A 16,444-nucleotide genomic window follows, 5' to 3' on the forward strand; every position below is an offset into this window, starting at 1 on the left:
ACGATGTCAAAGATGCAACTAGGTAAGGCAACTATGTATCAATGTAAGAGCCGTAACAATTTGATGATGTTACAATGATTGGTGGGGGGATGGGCAGTATAAGAGGAATATAAAAGTGGCAGTTGTCCTTTCTGTTCTAATTCCTCGATGTGATGCTACAGATCTGTACATTGGCCTATATGAGGATGATTCCGGGGAGAAATGAAGGGGTGGGGGATGGGGGGGGCGATGTGGCTGAAGTTGGAAATCCGCCTTTGATCCCCCGATTAAACAAAGCCCTCTGTCAACATGTGTACAATTAGGCGATGGCGGCTTAATTACGAAGTGTTGGATTTAGTTGTGAGGGATGAAATGGATCCGCGCTGAGTGTGAGCTGTGTACGTCTGGAGAGGCCGGGGGAGGGGGGCGCGCTGGATGATAATCGATTATCCATTTCTCAAAGTCATTTAGCAGCCCGGAGGTGCAGGATAAAGTGCCAGGGGCTGCAATGGGCATTCTGTATGCGTCCTCATGTGCGGACAGTGCGGGGAGAGGTGAGAGAGCAACTATTGAGGTGGACGGGGGAGGGGGAGCGCGGCTCTTATTGACCCGCAGAAAGCAGCTGGTTTATGAGAATCCGGCAATGTCCCTCCTGTCCCCTCAATACAACACAGATTGGTTCTGTTAGAGCAAATTGTCCGCACTTGAGAGGTGTGTGCCCAGGAATAAACTCCCCCTAATAGACGGAAATCACAGCAAGACCGCGCCTGCATGGGGGAGACGTGTCCTTGTATATAGAGTGGGCCTCACAGACAAAGAAACTTCTCCCAAACTTCACCGACACCGAGTCATGTGATAGAAGTGACATCACTGACACCAAATGGGAGGGGTGACGTCATTATTACCCAATGGGAGAGGTGACATCACTGCCTGGGCATATCAGCGGTCCACTGAACTAAGAATTACACTTGTATAGATGAGAGAGAGAGAGAGAGATAGATAGATAGATAGATAGATAGATAATAGATAGATAATAGATAGATAGATAGATAGATAGATAGATAGATAATAGATAGATAGATAGATAGATAGATAGATAATAGATAGATAGATAGATAGATAGATAGATAGATAGATAATAGATAGATAGATAGAAAAATAATAGATAGATAGATAGATAGATTAATAGATAATAGATAGATAATAGATAGATAGATAATAGATAGATAGATAATAGATAGATAATAGATAGATAGATAATAGATAGATAGATAATAGATAGATAATAGATAGATAGATAATAGATAGATAGATAGATAGATAGATAATAGATAGATAATAGATAGATAGATAATAGATAGATAGATAGATAGATAGATAGATAGATAGATAGATAGATAGATAGATAGATAGATAATAAATAGATAATAGATAGATAGATAATAGATAGATAGATAGATAGATAGATAATAGATAGATAGATAATAGATAGATAGATAGATAGATAGATAGATAGATAGATAGATAGATAATAGATAGATAGATAGATAGATAGATAGATAGATAGATAGATAGATAGATAGATAGATAATAGATAGATAGATAGAAAAATAATAGATAGATAGATAGATAGATTTATATTATAGTATAAAATAAATATTAAAATATAAATATAATAATCATAATAATACAATGTATTATATATTATATATATATATATATATTTATATATATAATTATCTTCTTTATATGACATTTATAAATATACTTAACATTTAAAATATTTATTTTATTTTATATTATATTATATGTATGATTTATATGTATGAGCGAGGGGGGGCTGCACCACCAAAACGTTGATATCTATTAAACTGTTGGAGAATCTATCCTGTGGTAAGTCTCGCTGAGCGCACCTGCTGCAATTTTTACATTTATGATATAATAAAATATATATATACAGTTGTGTTCAAAATAATAGCAGTCAGACATCACTAACCGGATCAATCTCTGTTTTTGGTGGAAATGATATTTCTACATGGCAAATAATTTCCTAGCAGGTGTAGTAGAGTCATAGAAATCCAACAGACCCGACAGTCATGACATGCATGCTGCTGATTCTGTGTCATTGAATCACCCATTGAAAGGGGCGTGTTCACAATAATAGCCGTGTGGAGTTCTATTAGTGAGGTCATTCATTCTTTGATAAACAGGTGGCAATTATTGCCCTTATTTAAGGAAGGAAGGCAGCAAATGTTGGACATGCTGGTTACAGTGCATTTCTCTCTGAAATTCTGAGGAAAATGGGTCGTTCCAGACATTGTTCAGAAGAAAAGCGTACCTTGATTAAAAAGTTGATTGGAGGGGAAAACATATAAAGAAGTGCAGAAAATGATCGGCTGCTCAGCTAAAATGATGGCAAATGCTTAAAAATGGCAACCAAAACCTGAAAGACGCGGAAGAAAGCAAAAAACTACCATTGGAATGGATAGAAGAATAGCCAAAATGGGGCGGACTCAGCCAACAATCAGCTCCAGGAAGATGAAAGAAGGTGTGACGTTCCCTGTGAGGACTCAGCCAACAATCGGCTCCAGGAAGATGAAAGAAGGTGTGACGTTCCCTGTGAGGACTGTTACAATTAGAAGACGCCGATGTGAAGCCAAGCTATCTGCAAGAAGTCCCCGCAAAGTCCCACTGTTGGGAAAAAGACGTGTGCTGAAGAGGCTACAATCTGCCAAAGAGCACATTGACCGGCCTAAAGAGAAATGACGCAACATTTTGTGGACTGATGGAAGTAAGATTGTTCTTTTTGGGTCTAGTGGGCGGAGACAGTTTGTCAGACGGCCCCCAAACACTGAATTCAAGCCACAGTACACTGTGAAGACCGTGAAGCATGGTGGTGCAAGCATCATGATATGGGGATGTTTCTCATACTACGGTGTTGGGCCTATTTATCGCATACCAGGGATCATGGATCAGTCTGAATACATCAGAATACTTGAAGAGGTCATGCTGCCTTATGCTGAAGAGGAAATGCCCTTGAAATGGGTGTTCCAACAAGACAACGACCCCAAACACACCAGTAAACGTGCGACATCTTGGTTCCAGACCAACAAGATGGACGTTATGGAGTGGCCAGCCCAATCCCCGGATCTTCATCCAATAGAAAACTTGTGGGGTGACATCAAAAATGGCGTTTCTGAGGCCAAACCAAGAAATAGAGAAGAACTGTGGAATGTGGTCCAATCATCCTGGGCTGGAATACCTGATCACAGGGGCCAGAAGTTGGGGGACTCCATGCAACACAGATGTACAGCAGTTCTCAGAAACAGTGCGACTACAACCAAATATTCATGAAGTCATTCAAAGGAAAGCAAAATCTTCAAACATTTCTCAGTTTATATAGTGAATGTTTGAGTTTGTAAAGAAGAATACAAACACGGCCATTTTTTTTGAACCGTCTAATATTCACTTTTCTTCCATTTTTTTAGAGGAACAACACAAATTTGATGTTTTTTCCTTCATGTTGTGATTTGGAATAGAATGTGTCGTGTTCCCAATGCATTTGTGTGGCTGGAAATAAAAGGATTAGAAGGATTTTCAGCTTTAGTCACTTTTTTCAACACACTGCTAATATTTTGAACACAACTGTATATATATATAAACAAAGGTGAGTCACTCCCTTGTAGATCTCAGTACAAGTTCAGAAGCAATAGGAGATTGTATCAGCGTTGGGCTCCCATACATCCAGCAATATATATATCTCAAATAAATTGAGGATACAAACTCCAATGTGCAACAGTCTTTACTTCAAAAATTTGTGTCAATTACTATATATATATATATATATATATATATATATATATATATATGTATATATATATAGATATGCCATATGGATTGTAATGTACACAAATAAGTGAAGTAAAGACTGTTACATATTGGAGTTTGTATCCTCAATTTATTTGATATATATATATAAATCCCAAACTGGTTGAGCGGCACTCACGGGTCTTGCGGAGGAGGAAGCTCAGTCACAGCAATGTTTTTATTGTCAACGTTTCCATGAAGCTCAGTCTTTCTGAAGGATATATATATATATACTGTACGTAATAAAAATAAATTCTAATATAATGCAATATAAAATAAATGGAAAGTGCAGCGAGCTAAATGAGACTACGGTACTTCAGAATGACTATGGAGGACGGAGTGCCTGCAGTACGCGTCTTACAAGCAGCTCATTGTCTTTTCTTAGAGTCCTCAGCAGGGACACAATCGGCATGGAGTTTGCATGCTTGCCCTGTGGGTACGCCGGTTTCCTCCCACACTCCAGAGACACGCTGGGAGGATCATTGGCTCCTTGGCCCTAGTAGGTATGTGAGTTAGGACCCATAGATAGTAAGCTCCTAAGGTCGGGGACTGCTGTGAATGCTCTGTGTGTGAATTGTTGGCACTATAGAAATATCTGTAATAAGAATAATAAAATATAAAAATATTGCGCCGTCCTACCGCCCGCCCGCCGCGCAGGACCTGGAGAAGAGCATGATGGGAAGTGAGCGGAGGAAGGGGAGCTGGGTGTAGCTAACATTCTGTAACATGTTGAACATTTCCAAACAATGGATTAAGGATCACTTTATGTAAATCCTCCATAAGGGCCCCTTCTGCCCCCCCCCTCCCCTCCCCCGGACGATCTGCATTTAGTGAATGATATAGGGTGTCACGCAATCTGTCAGTCCGCATTAGCAGTGCGCTGCATGGTGGGGCGAGGTGCATGGAGCCGGGAGATGGGCTTCTCCTTCTACCAACACAGACGCATCCTCGACGCAACACGCAGGCCGTCCTCCTGGTTACAGTCTGTGGGGTCATCAATGGCGTCTCGCGCCTGATTACCCTCCGACACGCAGCGACTTGGCGGGAAAAAAAACCCAGTGGGAGCCGTTTACAAATCACCTGTATTCCCTTTTCATGGAAACAAACAAACAGGGCGGCCATAGATGGCGGTGTGACTGCGGCAGTGGGAGGGGTCACGGCGTGCGGATTTTGTGAGCGTAAAAACAGGCGTGGCCGGTATGACTTTCCCGACTTTTTATGATGTTGAGAAAAACCAGACGCAGAGAAAATGTGACATTGTACGCGGGAAAACTGCGATAATTCCGCCATCGCACAGCGCGAGACGGGAAATTCTGATGAAATGGGTCCCGGCACGGAAAACGCTGGGTGACGGGAGAATGTTGGACACACATAGAAAGATCTGTGATTGGATCCTGAGCTGTGTGTAATGCGCTGTGATGGCAGGTGGGAGGGCACCCCAAATCTGACCCCTCATACCCGCCCCCGCATTTCACCTCCAAACTAGAAGAAACAGAGACCCCAGGACCACACAGAGCCCCAGGCCCCATAGAGCCCTAGGCCCCAGAGAGCTGAGGACCCCAGAGAGCCGAGGTCCCCAGAGAGCCGAGGACCCCAGAGAGCTGAGCACCCCAGAGAGCCGAGGACTCCAGAGAGTTGAGGAACCCAGAGAGTTGAGGACCCCAGAGAGCCGAGGACCCCAGAGAGCCCGTGCCCCAGAGAGCCGAGGGCCCCAGAATGTCAAGGGCCCCACAGAGCTGAGGGCCCCCCTGCCCCCCCGCTACAAAGATCTGTGAGATCTCATCACATCTCTGCTCTACTTATTATGTTATAAAAAGATTTTGTCTATCAATCTCTTTATCTATCTATCTATCTATCTATCTATTATCTATCTATTATCTATCTATTATCTATCTATCTATCTATCTATCTATCTATCTATTATCTATTATCTATCTATCTATCTATCTATTATCTATCTATCTATCTATCTATTATCTATTATCTATCTATCTATCTATCTATCTATTATCTATCTATTATCTATTATCTATTATCTATCTATCTATTATCTATTATCTATCTATCTATTATCTATCTATTATCTATCTATTATCTATCTATTATCTATCTATCTATCTATTATCTATCTATCTATCTATCTATCTATCTATCTATCTATTATCTATCTATCTATTATCTATCTATTATCTATCTATCTATCTATTATCTATCTATCTATCTATCTATCTATCTATCTATCTATCTATCTATCTATTATCTATCTATCTATTATCTATCTATCTATCTATCTATCTATCTATCTATCTATCTATCTATCTATTATCTATCTATCTATTATCTATCTATTATCTATCTATCTATCTATCTATCTATCTATCTATCTATCTATCTATCTATTATCTATCTATCTATCTATCTATTATCTATCTATCTATCTATCTATCTATCTATCTATCTATCTATCTATCTATTATCTATCTATTATCTATCTATTATCTATCTATCTATCTATCTATCTATCTATCTATCTATTATCTATCTATTATCTATCTATCTATCTATCTATCTATCTATCTATCTATCTATTATCTATCTATCTATCTATCTATCTATCTATCTATCTATCTATTATCTATCTATCTATTATCTATCTATCTATCTATCTATCTATCTATCTATTATCTATCTATTATCTATCTATCTATCTATCTATCTATCTATCTATTATCTATCTATTATCTATCTATTATCTATCTATCTATCTATTATCTATCTATTATCTATCTATCTATCTATCTATCTATCTATTATCTATCTATCTATCTATCTATCTATCTATTATCTATCTATCTATTATCTATCTATCTATCTATCTATCTATCTATCTATCTATCTATCTATCTATTATCTATCTATTATCTATCTATCTATCTATCTATCTATCTATCTATCTATTATCTATCTATTATCTATCTATCTATCTATCTATCTATCTATCTATCTATCTATCTATCTATCTATTATCTATCTATCTATCTATCTATTATCTATCTATTATCTATCTATCTATCTATCTATCTATCTATCTATTATCTATCTATCTATCTATTATCTATCTATCTATCTATCTATCTATCTATCTATCTATCTATCTATCTATTATCTATCTATCATCTATCTATCTATTGTCTATTATCTATCTATCTATTATCTATCTATCTATCTATCTATCTATCTATCTATCTATCTATCTATCTATCTATCTATCTTTTATCTATCTATCTATCTATCTTTTATCTATCTATCTATCTATCTATCTATCTTTTATCTATCTATCTATCTATCTATCTATCTATCTATCTATCTATCTATCTATCTATTATCTATCTATCTATCTACAATTTATATATATATATTAGAAATCCTTATAGCATAAATACTTTAAATGTAAATAATATTTAATGTCATATAAAATAAATATAAATAACAATAAATTATATATACACTTTTTCTCTTATATTTGGGTAATTTAATATTATTACCATTTCAGACATTTATTTGATATCACATTTCCTGCAGCAGGAGAGGTGAGACTCCCCAGGTGGCCTTCTTGTGGGTTCTCCAGGGAGGTAAAGCCGGGAATTGTCACAGCCGGGAAATAAAAAGAGTCAATGCAAACTTCATCCTCGAGCACAGTATATGAATGGGAATGGTAGAAACATTCACATTTAAATGTCATTTGAGGGATCATTTTCAATCTCGTTAGCTCTGCAGTTTCGTTATAACACTCCCCGGTGATCCTGCCATTGATGTTCTCGCACAGACACTCCGGGTTATTGGGGTCACAACGCTCAGTCCCTGTTTCCCAGTCGTCCTCCTGCGTTGTCACCCTGTCACATGGGCTATCAATGGAGACTGCAAGGGACACTTTCAGCTCCCATGACATGTCACCACCTTCCCTCCTGAGAAAGGCCGGCAGCCACCACCGGAGACGGGAAGTGGCAGTTTCAGCTCCCATGACACCATCTTCCCTCCTGAAAAATGCCAGCAGTCATCACCGGAACCGGGAAGTGGCAGTTTCAGCTCCCATGACACTATCTTCCCTCCTGAAAAATGCCAGCAGCCATCACCGGAGACGGGAAGTAGCAGTTTCAGCTCCCATGACACCATCTTCCCTCCTGAAAAATGCCAGCAGCCATCACTGGAGACGGGAAGTGGCAGTTTCAGCTTCCATGACACCATCTTCCCTCCTGAGAAAGGCCACCAGCCATCACCAAAGATGGGAAGTGGCAGTTTTAGCTCCCATGACACCATCTTCCCTCCTGAGAAATGCCGGCAGCCACCACTGGAGACAGGAAGTGGCAGTTTTAGCTCCCATGACACCATCTTCCCTCCTGAGAAATGCCGGCAGCCATCACCGGAGACGGGAAGTGGCAGTTTTAGCTCCCATGACACCATCTTCCCTCCTGAGAAATGCCGGCAGCCATCACCGGAGACAGGAAGTGGCAGTTTTAGCTTCCATGACACTATCTTCCCTCCTGAGAAAGGCCAGCAGCCATCACCAAAGATGGGAAGTGGCAGTTTTAGCTCCCATGACAGCATCTTCCCTCCTGAGAAATTCCGGCAGCCATCACCGGAGACAAGAAGTGGTAGTTTCAGCTCCCATGACACTATCTTCCCTCCTGAGAAATGCCAGCAGCCATCACCAGAGATGGGAAGTGGCAGTTTCAGCTCCCATGACACCATCTTCCCTCCTGAGAAAGGCCAGCAGCCATCACCAGAGACGGGAAGTGGCAGTTAGGAGGCTTCAGCAGCACAGAGATGGGACAAAAGATACAAATAAACGTGAAGTTATTTAAAAGAAAAAAAGAAGAAATTATTAATGAGATAAATTTAATTTAATCTGCTTTAACCCCTTTCTTCCAGACCAGGTGGATTTGGCCTTTCTGTGCCCCCTTCCTCCATCCTGTGCCCCCCCCCCCCCATCCCCGGTGCCCACCCTGCCCATCCCTCGTCCTCCTCCTCTCCTCCGCCTTGCTTTGTCTTCAGAGACGCCGAACTTTCATCCAGGATTCATTGGCCTGTCAGGCTTTCGTTATCCGCCGCGCGTTCGCCCCATGAATCACCGTCCGCTCGCTCCCATACTTTAGCAAAGACAAAAAAATTGCCTTCCATCACGGCGTCTCGCGGCTTTTAGTGGTATCGATCAGCGCCGGTGGTAACCCTCCTCTTTTTTCTTTTTCCCCACTCTCCAGCCACCCACCCTCCCTATCAATTTTATCTCCGGCTGTCGAGTGTGGCATCTTCTATTGCGCGGCCAACCGGTTGAAAGGCGCGTTGGAGTGGCCGGCGCACCGATCGCTCATTTTTTTTTTTCTCCCAGCATCCCGCACCTCTTATATTATTATTATTATTACGGAATGGGAGACGCTGGGCCGGAGCCGAGTGACAGCTCGGTGACAAGATCCTCATTACAGCCCCGCCAGTAATTGTGATACATCTCTGGCAGCCTTTTAACTCCCCTCCCCCACCCACCCATTCCTAATTTATAAAGTGATTGCAGGGATCCTGGAAGTTTCTGGAATTATTACCCCCGCACATTCATCTCTCTCCTGGTGTCTCATCCCCGTCCATCCTGCTGGATACCTCCAATGGGGGGGGGGGGGGGGGCGCTGCGTTTACTCCCTCAAAGTCGGCTGTCAGCGCCGTGAAGAGCGGGTGTTACTTTATCTGTACATTTAGCACAGGAGCCCATTAGCCGGGGTGCACCTTGTACTCCGAATGAGATAAATTGTGCAATATGTTTTATATTCGAGAGATAAGAGGGCGGCATGGAGGAAGAAAAGTGACAGCTTCCAGAAACACGTCAACCAAATCCGCTCCTGGTGCTGGGCGAGGGAGGACGCGGCGTCGGCGGCGCTGCCATTCCTAAAGTAGAGGCAAATCGTACCTAAATGACGCTACGGATAAACATGTTCATTTAAATGTATTCGTCATAAAGGATAAAAATCCACTTAATGTGCAACAAAAACCTTTACAAACCCAGATATTACCTTGTAAAAGTAGCCGTGACATTATCACTGGGCTGTACATAGCCTGAGCAGAGAGCAGAGCTGTGGGAGGGGCCCAGCAGGCTCCACCTACTACAGAAAACGACAGGAGGGGGCGGAGACAAGATCAGTCCCCCTGCACAAGGAAAGAGAGCAGAGCTGTGGGAGGGGCCCAGCAGGCTCCACCCACTACAGAAAACTAGAGGAGGGGGTGGAGACAAGATCAGTCCCCCTGCCCAAAGAGAGAGAAGAGCTGTGGGAGGGGCCCAGCAGGCTCCACCCACTGCAGAAAACTACAGGAGTAGGTGGAGACAAGATCAGTCCCCCTGCACAAGGAAAGGTAGCAGAGCTGTGGGAGGGGCCCAGCAGGCTCCACCCACTACAGAAAACTACAGGAGGGGGTGGAGACAAGACCAGTTTCCTATTTATTAGGGTCAGTGGGAAGAATGTCCCTTACATTGGGGGTCAATGGGGGGTCAGTGGGAAGAATGCTCCTTACATTGGTGGTCAGTGGGAAGAATGTCCCTTACATTGGGGGTCAGTGGGAAGAATGTCCCTTACATTGGGGGTCAGTGGGAAGAATGTCCCTTTTATTGGGGGTCAGTGGGAAGAATGTCCCTTACATTGGGGATCAGTGGGAAGAATGTCCCTTACATTGGGGGTCAGTGGGAAGAATGTCCCTTTTATTGGGGGTCAGTGGGAAGAATGTCCCTTACATTGGGGGTCAGTGGGAAGAATGTCCCTTACATTGGGGGTCAGTGGGAAGAATGTCCCTTTTATTGGGGGTCAGTGGGAAGAATGTCCCTTACATTGGGGGTCAGTGGGAAGAATGTCCCTTACATTGGTGGTCAGTGGGAAGAATGTCCCTTTCATTGGGGGTCAGTGGGAAGAATGTCCCTTACATTGGGGGTCAGTGGGAAGAATGTCCCTTACATTGGGGGTCAGTGGGAAGAATGTCCCTTACATTGGGGGTCAGTGGGAAGAATGTCCCTTACATTGGGGGTCAGTGGGAAGAATGTCCCTTACATTGGGGGTCAGTGGGAAGAATGTCCCTTACATTGGGGGTCAGTGGGAAGAATGCTCCTTACATTGGTGATCAGTGGGAAGAATGTCCCTTACATTGGGGGTCAGTGGGAAGGATGTCCCTTACATTGGGGGTCAGTGGGAAGAATGCCCCTTACATTGGGGATCAGTGGGAAGAATGTCCCTTACATTGGGGGTCAGTGGGAAGAATGTCCCTTACATTGGGGGATCAGTGGGAAGAATGTCCCTTACATTGGTGGTCAGTGGGAAGAATGTCCCTTACATTGGGGGTCAGTGGGAAGAATGTCCCTTACATTGGGGGTCAGTGGGAAGAATGTCCCTTACATTGGTGATCAGTGGGAAGAATGTCCCTTACATTGGGGGTCAGTGGGAAGAATGTCCCTTACATTGGGGGATCAGTGGGAAGAATGTCCCTTACATTGGTGGTCAGTGGGAAGAATGTCCCTTACATTGGGGGTCAGTGAGAAGAATGTCCCTTACATTGGGGGTCAGTGGGAAGAATGTCCCTTACATTGGGGGTCAGTGGGAAGAATGTCCCTTACATTGGTGATCAGTGGGAAGAATGTCCCTTACATTGGGGGTCAGTGGGAAGGATGTCCCTTACATTGGGGGTCAGTGGGAAGAATGCCCCTTACATTGGTGATCAGTGGGAAGAATGTCCCTTACATTGGGGGTCAGTGGGAAGAATGTCCCTTACATTGGGGGATCAGTGGGAAGAATGTCCCTTACATTGGTGGTCAGTGGGAAGAATGTCCCTTACATTGGTGGTCAGTGGGAAGAATGTCCCTTACATTGGGGGTCAGTGGGAAGAATGTCCCTTACATTGGGGGTCAGTGGGAAGAATGTCCCTTACATTGGGGGTCAGTGGGAAGAATGTCCCTTACATTGGTGATCAGTGGGAAGAATGTCCCTTACATTGGGGGTCAGTGGGAAGAATGTCCCTTACATTGGTGATCAGTGGGAAGAATGTCCCTTACATTGGGGGTCAATGGGAAGGATGTCCCTTACATTGGGGGTCAGTGGGAAGAATGCTCCTTACATTGGGGGTCAGTGGGAAGAATGTCCCTTACATTGGTGATCAGTGGGAAGAATGTCCCTTACATTGGTGGTCAGTGGGAAGAATGCTCCTTACATTGGGGGTCAGTGGGAAGAATGCCCCTTACATTGGGGGTCAGTGGGAAGAATGTCCCTTACATTGGTGATCAGTGGGAAGAATGTCCCTTACATTGGTGGTCAGTGGGAAGAATGTCCCTTACATTGGGGGTCAGTGGGAAGAATGTCCCTTACATTGGTGATCAGTGGGAAGAATGTCCCTTACATTGGTGATCAGTGGGAAGAATGTCCCTTACATTGGGGGTCAGTGCGAAGAATGTCCCTTACATTGGTGGTCAGTGGGAAGAATGTCCCTTACATTGGTGATCAGTGGGAAGAATGTCCCTTACATTGGTGGTCAGTGGGAAGAATGTCCCTTACATTGGGGGTCAGTGGGAAGAATGTATCTTACATTGGTGGTCAGTGGGAAGAGTGTCCCTTACATTGGGGGTCAGAGGGAAGAATGTCCCTTACATTGGTGGTCAGTGGGAAGAAGGTCCTTAGATTGGTCGTCAGCTGGCTCTTCCAAGTGGCATTGGCCCTGAACTACATATTCACCATCACAATGAAGGTCAATCAGCCATATCTCAAGGACCTCCCGACCTCCTCTAGAGGACCCCTAGTTGTATAATTGCTGCTCTAACCCTTTGTGCCTTTAGAATCCCACAACTTCACAGGCCACACTAAATCCTTGAATATCATTTTCCAGCCATTGACCTCCTATACCTCGAGCCCAGACAGAACCTTTATCAGAGCCGCCATCTTCTTCCATCTGCCGGGATGGCACTGTGCCCCGATGAGGCTCTGATTAGACCCATGTTTGGTATGAAAATGGCAGCCAATAGGGAGTAGTGATGGTCCTACACAGTTCACTGGACATCTCCTACATCTTACCGAAGCGCGGTCCGCTACGCCAACCACAAGTCTTGGTACATCGACGACGTCCAACAAGTGGGGAGAGTTGTTGGGTTAGTAGTTGAGAGGCATTGATGGTTCTCTATATGTAAATAATAATTTGATAAACTATTTCTAATAAACGATTTCCTTCATATTTGATACTTTACGTTTAATGTAACAAGAATTTCGATATTCGAGTTCCGAGGTTAATCTGACTTTAGGAGACCCCAAAATCCATAAAAAGCGAAATATTATGTATTCTTCTGTTTGTTCTAAAACGTAACCTTGTTCTATCTTTTAAAAAAAAAGAAAATGATGATGATGAGACGACACATAATACAGATTTACGAAGCGGTCCAGCGACCCGATTTTGTGTTTTGCACGTCGTTTCCGTGGTGTATTGTGAGATGAAGTTTTCTGTTTAGGACAGGGGTCTGCAACCTTTAAGACATAAAGAGCCACTTGGACCCGTTTCCGAGAGGGAAAAAAAGACTGGGAGCCGCAAAACCATTGCAACATTTAAAACAAATCCGACACTGCATATATTGCAAAAAGCGCTCTGGTCATGAAGGGGGTTTAAGGGCCCAGTAAGCAAAGGGTTAATCAGGGCCACAGTGTATCATCATAATCACAATCATAGCCTTAGGTCAGTGGTGGGCAACCTTTTTTTTCGACTGAGCCAAATCTCGCCAAAACCACGATTGAAATTTATTTTGAGAGAAACATTTTTAAAACTGAAAATACATCCCCCATATAGTAATTCATCCCCCATATAGTAATTCATCCCCCATAGTAATTCATCCCCCCTATAGTAATTCATCCCCCATAGTAATTCATCCCCCCTATAGTAATTCCTTCCCCATATAGTAATTCATCCCCCATATAGTAATTCATCCCCCATATAGTAATTCATCCCCCATAGTAATTCATCCCCCATATAGTAATTCATCCCCCATAGTAATTCATCCCCCCTATAGTAATTCATCCCCCATAGTAATTCATCCCCCCTATAGTAATTCATCCCCCCTATAGTAATTCATCCCCCATATAGTAATTCATCCCCCGTAGTAATTCATCCCCCCTATAGTAATTCATCCCCCATATAGTAATTCATCCCCCATAGTAATTCATCCCCCGTAGTAATTCATCCCCCCAATAGTAATTCATCCCCCATATAGTAATTCATCCCCCGTAGTAATTCATCCCCCATATAGTAATTCATCCCCCGTAGTAATTCATCCCCCCTATAGTAATTCATCCCCCATAGTAATTCACTCCCCATATTGTGTGAATTCACTTACCTTTGCTCCGCGCGTTCCTCTCGCTGGGTTCCTGCGCCGTTCTGGTCTTCAGGGCGGACTGTGAGAGGAGAGGAGTTCGTCACGCTGCCCCGCCTACATCCGGGCTGCCCCGCCTACATCCTGACAGCCAATGTTTGCCAGCGGGCGCCCGGCACACAGAAGATCTGCATTAAAAGAGCCGCGGCTTGCCGACCCTATTGCCTGTCACCTGGTGGGCAGTGTGCTCCGGAGCCGCAGGAAAGGTGAAAAAGAGCCGCATGCGGCTCCGGAGCCGCGGGTTGCCGACAGCCGGTTTAGGAGTTACTTTTGTTTCTAAATCTTTAATTTCTCATGATCATTGACACTCCACGAGGTGAGATCTTGCATGGTGCACCAGACCTAGGGAGACTGACACTTGTTTTGTGTTTCTTCCATTTGTGAATGATTGCACCAACTGTTGTCACCTTCTCACCAAGCTGCTTGGCCATAGTTTGGTAGCCCAGTCCAGCCTTGTGTAGGTCTACCATCTTGTCCCTGACATCCTTGGACAGCTCTTTGGTCTTTGCCATGGTGGAGAGTTTGGAATCTGATGGTTTTATGGCTCCTGTGGACAGGTGTCTTTTATACAGGTAACACAATGAGATTAGCAGCACTCCCTTTAAGAGACTGCTTCTAATCTCAGCTTGTTACCTGTATGAAAGACACCTGGGAGCCAGAAATCCTGCTGAATGATAGGGGATCAAATCCTTCTTTCCCTCATGAACATGCAGATCAGTCATCATTTGTTAGACGCATTTCTGCTGAATTTGTTGTTGTATTCTGTCTCTTAGTGTTACACCGAACATTCCATTGTTAGACCGATCATTTCTGTGTGAGGGGCGAACATTCCATTGTTAGACCGATCATTTCTGTGTGAGGGGCGAACATTCCATTGTTAGACCGATCATTTCTGTGTGAGGGGCGAACATTCCATTGTTAGACCGATCATTTCTGTGTGAAGGGCGAACATTCCATTGTTAGACCGATCATTTCTGTGTGAGGGGCGAACATTCAGCATCAGCCGGGGAGCAAATACGTATTTCCTTCACTGTACATGAGTCAAATTCCGAAAATCATAACTATTTCCGTTCGAATCTCGCACCTTTAGTGGGGGTCACAGCATTTTTGTGCGGTCATCAAATTTGAGTGATCGGGCAGGTTGGAAATCTTTGTAAAAACGAACGAATCTCTAATCAATGGTGGGAGAATTGTGCGAGAAATTTAATCGAAAAAGAAATGAGCGGGAGCTGCAATCCAGAAAGAAAAGAATATTCCCAACCACAAAAATTCTTTTCTTTTCGGCTTGGTTGTTTGAATTTTCGAAATCCATGGTGGAGTACAAACTGCACAAAATTCATGATTTTCTAAAGAAAATTCGTTCAGAATTCGATCCCTGTATGGCCTGGGTTAGATTTGTTTCCTGATCACATTGGATCTACAAAAATTATTGAACTTGTTTTATAAATTGCTGAACAAATCCGTATCCAACCCGGAGCGCTGAAAATTCTGCACGATTATTTATTTCGGCCGCACAACATTCACTCCGGCAGAGTTTTTGTATATTCTGGTGATAGATTTCCACATTTTCCAGTAAATCGCCCCACATTCAGGTCCCTTCCTGTCCTGGGGGAGGAGGCACTAAAGGCAGATAGGCTTTTCGCTTTACAAGGGGATTTTCCCCTGATCTTAGTGATTGCGGTGAAGATCTGCTGACTTCCATCATCGAATCATAAGTAACCAAATGGCTGATTTTTTTTTCTTTTTTTCCTCGCATGTGATTGGGTATTCTTTGTGAAACTCCACCTCCTTCACTAACCCCCGGGTCATTTTCCCTTGCAAAGCGAACAGCCTGTTTGCCTTTAGTAAGTCGACCTCTTTCTGTTTGCCTTTGGAGTCACAGGATTCCATCATTCAAAGTCTCTCTTTGTAGGAACAGATACGGTGAAATAAAGGATTGTTTCATTTTCCTTCGTTCAGGGAAATAACGGGAAGAAAATCGCCTTTTTTTTAATGAAACAGTTTTTGGATTTGAAGGAGAACTCCCCAACCAAAAGATACGGAACTAGTTCTCCTGTAGCAGCAACAAATCGCTTTTTAGTAATCAATTGTTATGCCGGCCATAGACGGGTCGAACATCAGCCAATTTAAAAAAAAAAAAGAAGAAAAGTTGGTCGATCGGCCGACGTTACCACT

This window comes from Staurois parvus, unplaced genomic scaffold (genome assembly GCF_062004578.1).
Source record: "Staurois parvus isolate SC_StPar_1 unplaced genomic scaffold, SC_StPar_1.0 ptg000079l, whole genome shotgun sequence".
Lineage (NCBI taxonomy): Eukaryota > Metazoa > Chordata > Amphibia > Anura > Ranidae > Staurois > Staurois parvus.